At 43.4% G+C, this 11,299-nt stretch overlaps 1 long non-coding RNA gene across 1 annotated transcript in view; it reads left to right on the top strand.

Moving 5' to 3' along the window:
* Positions 1-5,490, top strand: part of LOC124002944 — a 9,425-nt gene extending 3,935 nt beyond the window's left edge. The window contains exons 2-4 of the long non-coding RNA XR_006833166.1: positions 3,506-3,564; positions 3,647-3,712; positions 5,374-5,490. This is a non-coding gene — a long non-coding RNA (uncharacterized LOC124002944). The remainder of the gene's footprint in view (positions 1-3,505; positions 3,565-3,646; positions 3,713-5,373) is intronic.
* The last annotated feature ends 5,809 nt before the right edge of the window (positions 5,491-11,299 follow it).

Here is an 11,299-nt window from a genome sequence, read left to right as displayed (position 1 = left end):
GTATAGCCCACAAAGATCCCCGACACGGTACAACCCAAGGGGGGGGACCCAGACAGGCCGACCACAACAGTGAATCAACCCACCCAGGTGACGCACCCCCCCAGGGACGGCACGAGAGAGCCCCAGCAAGCCAGTGACTCAGCCCCGTAACAGGGTTAGAGGCAGAGAATCCCAGTGGAAAGAGGGGAACAGGCCAGGCAGAGACAGCAAGGGCGGTTCGTTGCTCCAGAGCCTTTCCGTTCACCTTCCCACTCCTGGGCCAGACTACACTCAATCATATGACCCACTGAAGAGATGAGTCTTCAGTAAAGACTTAAAGGTTGAGACCGAGTTTGCGTCTCTGACATGGGTAGGCAGACCGTTCCATAAAAATGGAGCTCTATAGGAGAAAGCCCTGCCTCCAGCTGTTTGCTTAGAAATTCTAGGGACAATTAGGAGGCCTGCGTCTTGTGACCGTAGCGTACGTGTAGGTATGTACGGCAGGACCAAATCAGAGAGGTAGGTAGGAGCAAGCCCATGTAATGCTTTGTAGGTTAGCAGTAAAACCTTGAAATCAGCCCTTGCTTTGACAGGAAGCCAGTGTAGAGGCTAGCACTGGAGTAATATGATCAATTTTTTGGTTCTAGTCAGGATTCTAGCAGCCGTATTTAGCACTAACTGAAGTTTATTTAGTGCTTTATCCGGGTAGCCGGAAAATAGAGCATTGCAGTAGTCTAACCTAGAAGTGACAAAAGCATGGATTAATTTTTCTGCATCATTTTTGGACAGAAAGTTTCTGATTTTTGCAATGTTACGTAGATGGAAAAAAGCTGTCCTCGAAATGGTCTTGATATGTTCTTCAAAAGAGAGATCAGGGTCCAGAGTAACGCCGAGGTCCTTCACAGTTTTATTTGAGACGACTGTACAACCATTAAGATTAATTGTCAGATTCAACAGAAGATCTCTTTGTTTCTTGGGACCTAGAACAAGCATCTCTGTTTTGTCCGAGTTTAATAGTAGAAAGTTTGCAGCCATCCACTTCCTTATGTCTGAAACACATGCTTCTAGCGAGGGCAATTTTGGGGCTTCACCATGTTTCATTGAAATGTACAGCTGTGTGTCATCCGCATAGCAGTGAAAGTTTACATTATGTTTTCGAATAACATCCCCAAGAGGTAAAATATATAGTGAAAACAATAGTGGTCCTAAAACAGAACCTTGAGGAACACCGAAATGTACAGTTGATTTGTCAGAGGACAAACCATTCACAGAGACAAACTGATATCTTTCCGAAAGATAAGACCTAAACCAGGCCAGAACATGTCCGTGTAGACCAATTTGGGTTTCCAATCTCTCCAAAAGAATGTGGTGATCGATGGAGCAGCAGTAATAGATACAGCAGCAGCTGTCCCATATTAATGGTTGGGGTTATGGTTATGCCCTGTTGAGTTAAAGGAAGCTGACCCATATTAATTGTTAGTGTTAGGGTTATGGCCTGTTGAGTTAAAGGAAGCTGACCCATATTAATGGTTAGTGTTAGGGTTATGGCCTGTTGAGTTAAAGGAAGCTGACCCATATTAATTGTTAGTGTTAGGGTTATGGCCTGTTGAGTTAAAGGAAGCTGACCCATATTAATTGTTAGTGTTAGGGTTATGGCCTGTTGAGTTAAAGGAAGCTGACCCATATTAATTGTTAGTGTTAGGGTTATGGCCTGTTGAGTTAAAGGAAGCTGACCCATATTAATTGTTAGTGTTAGGGTTATGGCCTGTTGAGTTAAAGGAAGCTGACCCATATTAATTGTTAGTGTTAGGGTTATGGCCTGTTGAGTTAAAGGAAGCTGACCCATATTAATTGTTAGTGTTAGGGTTATGGCCTGTTGAGTTAAAGGAAGCTGACCCATATTAATTGTTAGTGTTAGGGTTATGGCCTGTTGAGTTAAAGGAAGCTGACCCATATTAATTGTTAGTGTTAGGGTTATGGCCTGTTGAGTTAAAGGAAGCTGACCCATATTAATTGTTAGTGTTAGGGTTATGGCCTGTTGAGTTAAAGGAAGCTGACCCATATTAATTGTTAGTGTTAGGGTTATGGCCTGTTGAGTTAAAGGAAGCTGACCCATATTAATTGTTAGTGTTAGGGTTATGGCCTGTTGAGTTAAAGGAAGCTGACCCATTTCTGCTAAACCAGGTTAGTTCATATATGTTCACTGACTGTTCTATTACCACAAACGAGGTGTGAGAGATATGAAACCACTAAACATCCTTTACCTCCCTCTCACACAGTCACGTGTAGTAATCTGTTTTTGCCTCTGTTATTAGCTAACTTCTGTCAGTTGGGGACTTCCTCTCTCATCGTCGCAGCCACAGTTTTCAGTAGTTTTGCATAACTATCAGACCACAACACTACAACGTTAGAAGAAAGATCAGAACATTTCCATGAAGTTTGAACCATTTGTTAATTGTCTTTTGAGGTTGTATGTTAACGTGGTTGGTTAAGTTCAGATGGACTTGTCTCGAGGGTTGCTTCTGAACTTCCATCACACTTCAATCACTCTCTGTCTTCCATTTCTCTCTCTCTCCATTTCTCTCTCTCTCTCCTCGTCCCTCTGTCTTCCATTTCTCTCTCTCTCCTCGTCCCTCTGTCTTCCATTTCTCTCTCTCTCTCCTCGTCCCTCTGTCTTCCATTTCTCTCTCTCTCTCTCCTCGTCCCTCTGTCTTCCATTTCTCTCTCTCTCCTCGTCCCTCTGTCTTCCATTTCTCTCTCCTCGTCCCTCTGTCTTTCCTTTCTCTCTCTCTCTCCTCGTCCCTCTTGTCTTCTATTTCTCTCTCTCCTCGTCCCTCTGTCTTCCATTTCTCTCTCTCTCTCTCTCCTCGTCCCTCTGTCTTCCATTTCTCTCTCTCTCTCCTCGTCCCTCTGTCTTCCATTTCTCTCTCTCTCTCCTCGTCCCTCTGTCTTCCATTTCTCTCTCTCTCTCCTCGTCCCTCTGTCTTCCATTTCTCTCTCTCTCTCCTCGTCCCTCTGTCTTCCATTTCTCTCTCTCTCCTCGTCCCTCTGTCTTCCATTTCTCTCTCTCTCTCCTCGTCCCTCTGTCTTCCATTTCTCTCTCTCTCTCCTCGTCCCTCTGTCTTCCATTTATCTCTCTCTCTCCTCGTCCCTCTGTCTTCCATTTCTCTCTCTCTCCTCGTCCCTCTGTCTTCCATTTCTCTCTCTCTCCTCGTCCCTCTGTCTTCCATTTCTCTCTCTCTCTCCTCGTCCCTCTGTCTCTCATTTCTCTCTCTCTCCTCGTCCCTCTGTCCTTCTTGAATGTCTGTTTCTCTTTCAAAATGACTGAGACCCTTCTCCCTCGCTGGCAGCTTTCCAGTAAACAACCCCCTCCCCTCGTCACACCTGGTGACAAACGCCCGTGCCAAACACTCTCACGTTAATTTAAACTCATCTGTAGTGTGAAGAGCAGCTTGTGTGTGTGGTCAACCACACTTTAAGGGGGCGAGATTCAATGATTATGATAAATCTGCTGTGTGTGTTGCAGCATGGATGATGAAAGCTGCTCAGCAATGCCCAGGACAGAGGAGACCATCACAAAGAGAGGTAGGACACGCACATGATAACACAGACACAGTGTCTGAAATTGTCTCTGTTTGCTAACTGTGTGTGTTGTTTTTTGATGCAGAGGCCTCTGACATCATGAAGAGTATTGGAGAGGCCACCCAGTTCAACATCTCTCAAATAAATCAAGGTACCTGACCTTTAACCACTGACCTCTTACCCTACCTGTTCACTACCGGCAGTTTCACCTGCTGACATCTGACTCTAAAATATAATCAAGTCCTATAGCCAAATTAATCTGGTCTCTCATTTCTCTCTCTTCTCTCTCTCTCTAACTCTCTCTCTCTCTCGCTCTCTCTCTTTCTGTTACTGTAATTTCATTATGCCAATGTGTTTTCATTAATTGAAAACCCTTAATCTATTTTATGAGAATTTGTAAGATTCTTGTTTGCATAAAATAGACGGAGACCAGTCTTATCAATAATAGGTAACATAATGTATTCTCGGAGCGCGCTGCCACGTTACCACGAGCAACAGTTTATATACAATAACATCACGTCATTTCATTGCTTAACAGAATCCCCTCCTCTCGACCGGGACAAAGTGAGGTTAATAGTTCATTCTAACTTACTAACACACTCACAGGTCACACAACATAACTGAATTAACTTTTGACCCATCAACATTATCAATCACCACTTAGCTGACAGTTCTAATTAACAGAGAACCTAGGAATGCACTCACAGCCTTATCTAAAACACCCCAGAGCTCAGTTTCATCGGTTCAACCATAGGTTAACTACCTTATCTGCTTACTTTAATCCACAACCCATTCGTTTCTGCCTAGTTGGAATGGTGTTCATTAACTTTAATTACTCCTTGTCCGTGTCACACAATCCCTTCTTATGAACTCATATTGTTAACCAGATATAATAAAACAGAGTATAAGTTTACTTAGTTACAGTTCCATTTAAAATGATTTGTTAAGTCATTTAATCATAATTTTCCCAACACTTTCCCTCTCTCTCTCCCCCTCTCTCTCTCTCTTTCCCTCTCTCCCCCCTTTCTCTCTCTTTCCCTCTCTCTCCCCCTTTCTTTCCCTCTCTCTCCCCCTTTCTTTCCCCTCTCTCTCCCTCCCCTTCTCTCGCTCGCTTTCTCTCCCATCTCTCTCTTTCCCCTCTCTCTCTCTCCCCTTCTCTCTCTCTCTCTCTCTCTCTCTCTCTCTCTCTCTCTCTCTCTCTCTCTCTCTCTCTCTCTCTCTCTCTCTCTCTCTTTCCCTCTCTCTCCCCCTTTCTTTCCCGCTCTCTCCCTCCCCCTTCTCTCCCTCTCTCTCTCTCCCATTTCTCTCTTTCCCTCTCTTTCTCTCTCCCATTTCTCTCTTTCCCTCTCTTTCTCTCTCCCATTTCTCTCTTTCCCTCTCTCTCTCTCTCTCTCTTTCCCTCTCTCTCCCCCCTTTCTTTCCCGCTCTCTCCCTCTCTCTCTCTCCCATTTCTCTCCCATCTCTCTCTTTCTCTCTCCCATTTCTCTCTTTCCCTCTCTCTCTCTCTCCCATTTCTCTCTTTCCCTCTCTTTCTCTCTCCCATTTCTCTCTTTCCCTCTCTTTCTCTCTCCCATTTCTCTCTTTCTCTCTCTCTCTCTCTCCCATTTCTCTCTTTCCCTCTCTTTCTCTCTCCCATTTCTCTCTTTCCCTCTCTCTCTCTCCCATTTCTCTCTTTCCCTCTCTCTCTCTCTCCCATTTCTCTCTTTCTCTCCCATCTCTCTCTTTCCCTCTCTTTCTCTCTTTCCCTCTCTTTCTCTCTCCCATTTCTCTCTTTCCCTCTCTTTCTCTCTCCCATTTCTCATTACTGACTAGCCAAGCCGTGTTACACACCATACTACATCGGTAAGGACACACATACACACACACACACACACACACACTCACACACACACACACACACACACACACACACACACACACACACACACACACACACACACACACACACACACACACACACACACACACACACACACACACACACACACACACACACACACACACACACACACACACATACTCCTCTGTACACACTCTCCATGCTTGAACTACACAGTGGAGAGGTATGTTAAGATGGTTTAAAACCTTTAATCCCCCCCCCAAAGAAGTACGATAAATCATGTGACATGGTCTCAAATGTCTGGACATACCTACTCATTCAAGGGTTTTCAACAAATCAAATAGATTTCGGATCCTTCAAAGTAGCCACCCTTTGCCTTGATGACAGCTTTGCCCACTCTTGGCATTCTCTCAACCATCTTCACGTGGAATGCAATCTTAAAGGAGTTCCCACATATGCTGAGGACTTGTTGGTTGCTTTTCCTTCACTCTGCGATCCGACTCATCCTAAACCACCTCAATTGGGTTGAGGTCGGGTGATTGTGGAGGCCAGGTCATCTGATGCAGCACTCCATCACTCTCATTCTTGGCCAAATAGCCCTTACACAGCCTGGAGGTGCATTTTGAGTCATTGTCCTGTTGAAAAACTAATGATATTCCCGCATGTTAGCCATGCCGGTTAAGTGTGCCTTGAATTCTAAATAGATCCCAGACAGTGTCACCAGCTAAGCATCCCCACACCATCACACCTCCTCCTCCATGCTTCACGGTGGGACCCACACATGTGGACATCATCCGTTCACCTACTCTACATCTCACAAAGACACAGCGGTTGGAACCAAACATCTCACATTTGGACTCATCAGACCAAAGGACAGATTTCCACTGGTCTAATGTCCATTAATCATGTTTTTTGGCCCAAGCAAGTCTCTTCTTATTGATGTCCTTTAGTAGTTTTTTTTTGCAGAAATTCGACCATGAAGACCTGATTCACACAGTCTCCTCTGAACTGTTGATGTTGAGATGTGTCTGTTACTTGAACTCTGTGAAGAATTTATGTGGGCTACAATTTCTGAGGCTGGTAACTCTAATGATCTTATCCTCTGCAGCAGAGGGAACTCTGGGTCTTCCTTTCCTATCTGAGGATGGTAACTCTAATGATCTTATCCTCTGCAGCAGAGGGAACTCTGGTTCTTCCTTTCCTATCTGAGGATGGTAACTCTAATGATCTTATCCTCTGCAGCAGAGGTAACTCTGGGTCTTCCTTTCCTGTGGTGGTCCTCATGAGAGCCAGTTTCATCATAGCGTTTTATGGTTTTTGCGACTGCACTTGAAGAAACTTTCAAAGTTATTGAAATGTTCCGTATTGACTGACCTTCATATCTTAAAGTAATGATGGACTGTCGTTTCTTTTTGCTTATTTGAGCTGTTCTTGCCATAATATGTACTTGGTCTTTTACCAAATAGGGCTATCTTCTGTATACCACCCCTACCTTGTCACAACACAACTGATTGGCTCAAACGCTTTAAGAAGGAAAGAAATACCACAAATTATCTTTTAACAATGCATACCTGCTAATTGAAATGCATTCCAGGTGACTATCTCATTGAAGCTGGTTGAGAGAATGCCAAGAGTGTGCAAAGCTGTCAACAAGACAAAGGGTGGCTACTTTGAAGAATATGAAATATATTTTAATTTGTTTAACACTTGTTTGGTTACTACATGATTACATGTGTTATTTCGTAGTTGTGATGTCTTCACTATTATTCTACAATGTAGAAAATTGTAAAATAAATAAAGAAAAACCCTGGAATGAGTAGGTGTGTCCAAGCTTTTGGCTGGTACTGTATTTCCTGTAAGTATCCTTTACACACCTGTTAGCTGGTTGTGTGTTTCTAAAGTGGTTGTTTGTTTTTAAAGTGACTGTGTTTTTAAAATGGTTGTTTATTTTTCAAGTGGTTGTGTGTTTCTTAAGTGGTTGTATGTTTCTTGACTGGTTGCTTGTTTCTAAAGTGGTTGTGTGTTTCTAACTTGGTTGTGTGTTTTTAAAGTAGTTGAGTGTTCCTTGACTGGTTGTGTGTTTCTATCTTGGTTGTGTGTTTTTAAAGTGGTTGTGTATGTGGTTGAGTGTTTCTTGACTGGTTGTGTGTTTCTCTATTGGTTGTGTGTTTTTAAAGTGGTTGTGTATGTGGTTGAGTGTTTCTTGACTGGTTGTTTGTTTCTATCTTGGTTGTGTGTTTTTAAAGTTGTTGTGTATGTGGTTGAGTGTATCTTTCCAAGAATAGCAGAGCACCCTTTATTAATGGTTCAAACACCCAACCAATCAGCTTGTTACCGGTGCTTAGACGACTTTGCTAAAACAAACGTTTGACAAAATACAAAGTTATTTTTCAGAAAACGAATTAACCACAGACTTTCAGCATGCTTATAGGGAAGGGTACTCAACATGCTCGGCACTGACACAGTGACTGATGATTTGCTGAAAGAAATTGATAGTAAGCAGATTGTGGGAGCTGTTCTGTTAGACTTGTTAGACAGCTTTTGATATCATTGATCATAACCTTGATCATTTACCCAGTAGAGGTTAGATCAGGGCTGTATGTCTACCCAGTAGAGGTTAGATCAGGGCTGTATATCTACCCAGTAGAGGTTAGATCAGGGCTGTATGTCTTTACCCAGTAGAGGTTAGATCAGGGCTGTATGTCTTTACCCAGTAGAGGTTAGATCAGGGCTGTATATCTTTACCCAGTAGAGGTTAGATCAGGGCTGTATGTCTACCCAGTAGAGGTTAGATCAGGGCTGTATATCTACCCAGTAGAGGTTAGATCAGGGCTGTATATCTTTACCCAGTAGAGGTTAGATCAGGGATATCTTTACCCAGTAGAGGTTAGATCAGGGCTGTATATCTTTACTCAGTAGAGGTTAGATCAGGGCTGTATATCTTTACCCAGTAGAGGTTAGATCAGGGCTGTATGTCTTTACCCAGTAGAGGTTAGATCAGGGCTGTATGTCTACCCAGTAGAGGTTAGATCAGGGCTGTATATCTTTACCCAGTAGAGGTTAGATCAGGGCTGTATGTCTTTACCCAGTAGAGGTTAGATCAGGGATATCTTTACTCAGTAGAGGTTAGACCAGGGCTGTATATCTTTACCCAGTAGAGGTTAGATCAGGGCTGTATGTCTTTACCCAGTAGAGGTTAGATCAGGGATATCTTTACTCAGTAGAGGTTAGATCAGGGCTGTATATCTTTACCCAGTAGAGGTTAGATCAGCGCTGTATGTCTTTACCCAGTAGAGGTTAGATCAGCGCTGTATGTCTTTACTCAGAAGAGGTTAGATCAGGGCTGTATATCTTTACCCAGTAGAGGTTAGACCAGGGCTGTATGTCTTTACCCAGTAGAGGTTAGATCAGGGATATTTTTACCCAGTAGAGGTTAGATCAGGGATGTATGTCTACCCAGTAGAGGTTAGATCAGGGATGGCTGTAGATAGATCAGGGATATCTTTACCCAGTAGAGGTTAGATCAGGGCTGTATATCTTTACCCAGTAGAGGTTAGATCAGGGCTGTATATCTTTACCCAGTAGAGGTTAGATCAGGGCTGTATATCTTTACCCAGTAGAGGTTAGATCAGGGCTGTATATCTTTACCCAGTAGAGGTTAGATCAGGGCTGTATGTCTTTACCCAGTAGAGGTTAGATCAGGGCTGTATATCTTTACCCAGTAGAGGTTAGATCAGGGCTGTATGTCTACCCAGTAGAGGTTAGATCAGGGCTGTATGTCTTTACCCAGTAGAGGTTAGATCAGGGCTGTATATCTTTACCCAGTAGAGGTTAGATCAGGGATATTTTTACCCAGTAGAGGTTAGATCAGGGATGGTCTACCCAGTAGAGGTTAGATCAGGGATGTATGTCTACCCAGTAGAGGTTAGATCAGGGCTGTATATCTTTACCCAGTAGAGGTTAGATCAGGGCTGTATGTCTTTACCCAGTAGAGGTTAGATCAGGGCTGTATATCTTTACCCAGTAGAGGTTAGATCAGGGATGTATATCTACCCAGTAGAGGTTAGATCAGGGCTGTATATCTTTACCCAGTAGAGGTTAGATCAGGGCTGTATATCTTTACCCAGTAGAGGTTAGATCAGGGCTGTATGTCTACCCAGTAGAGGTTAGATCAGGGCTGTATATCTTTACCCAGTAGAGGTTAGATCAGTGCTGTATATCTTTACCCAGTAGAGGTTAGATCAGGGCTGATATCTTTACCCAGTAGAGGTTAGATCAGGGCTGTATATTTTTACCCAGTAGAGGTTAGACCAGGGATATCTTTACCCAGTAGAGGTTAGATCAGGGATATTTTTACCCAGTGGAGGTTAGATCAGGGCTGTATATCTTTACCCAGAGGTTAGATCAGGGATATTTTTACCCAGTAGAGGTTAGATCAGGGATATTTTTACCCAGTAGAGGTTAGATCAGGGATATCTTTACCCAGTAGAGGTTAGATCAGGGCTGTATATCTTTACCCAGTAGAGGTTAGATCAGGGCTGTATGTCTTTACCCAGTAGAGGTTAGATCAGGGATATTTTTACCCAGTAGAGGTTAGATCAGGGATATTTTTACCCAGTAGAGGTTAGATCAGGGATATCTTTACTCAGTAGAGGTTAGATCAGGGCTGTATATCTTTACCCAGTAGAGGTTAGATCAGGGATATTTTTACCCAGTAGAGGTTAGATCAGGGATATTTTTACCCAGTAGAGGTTAGATCAGGGATATCTTTACTCAGTAGAGGTTAGATCAGGGCTGTATATCTTTACCCAGTGGAGGTTAGATCAGGGATGTATGTCTACCCAGTAGAGGTTAGATCAGGGCTGTATATCTACCCAGTAGAGGTTAGATCAGGGCTGTATGTCTTTACCCAGTAGAGGTTAGATCAGGGCTGTATATCTTTACCCAGTAGAGGTTAGATCAGGGCTGTATGTCTACCCAGTAGAGGTTAGATCAGGGCTGTATGTCTTTACCCAGTAGAGGTTAGATCAGCGCTGTATATCTTTACCCAGTAGAGGTTAGATCAGGGATATCTTTACTCAGTAGAGGTTAGATCAGCGCTGTATGTCTTTACCCAGTAGAGGTTAGATCAGGGATATCTTTACCCAGTAGAGGTTAGATCAGGGCTGTATATCTTTACCCAGTAGAGGTTAGATCAGGGCTGTATATCTACCCAGTAGAGGTTAGATCAGGGCTGTATGTCTACCCAGTAGAGGTTAGATCAGGGCTGTATATCTTTACCCAGTAGAGGTTAGATCAGTGCTGTATATCTTTACCCAGTAGAGGTTAGATCAGGGCTGTATGTCTACCCAGTAGAGGTTAGATCAGGGCTGTATATCTTTACCCAGTAGAGGTTAGATCAGCGCTGTATGTCTTTACTCAGAAGAGGTTAGATCAGGGCTGTATATCTTTACCCAGTAGAGGTTAGACCAGGGCTGTATGTCTTTACCCAGTAGAGGTTAGATCAGGGATATTTTTACCCAGTAGAGGTTAGATCAGGGATGTATGTCTACCCAGTAGAGGTTAGATCAGGGATGTATGTCTACCCAGTAGAGGTTAGATCAGGGATATCTTTACCCAGTAGAGGTTAGATCAGGGCTGTATATCTTTACCCAGTAGAGGTTAGATCAGGGCTGTATATCTTTACCCAGTAGAGGTTAGATCAGGGCTGTATATCTTTACCCAGTAGAGGTTAGATCAGGGCTGTATATCTTTACCCAGTAGAGGTTAGATCAGGGCTGTATGTCTTTACCCAGTAGAGGTTAGATCAGGGCTGTATATCTTTACCCAGTAGAGGTTAGATCAGGGCTGTATGTCTACCCAGTAGAGGTTAGATCAGGGCTGTATGTCTTTACCCAG

The sequence above is a fragment of the Oncorhynchus gorbuscha genome, linkage group LG18 (assembly GCF_021184085.1).
Source record: "Oncorhynchus gorbuscha isolate QuinsamMale2020 ecotype Even-year linkage group LG18, OgorEven_v1.0, whole genome shotgun sequence".
NCBI classification, from domain to species: domain Eukaryota; kingdom Metazoa; phylum Chordata; class Actinopteri; order Salmoniformes; family Salmonidae; genus Oncorhynchus; species Oncorhynchus gorbuscha.
The sequence above is the reverse complement of the archived record's forward strand: the minus strand, read 5'-3'. Positions and strand labels throughout refer to the sequence as shown.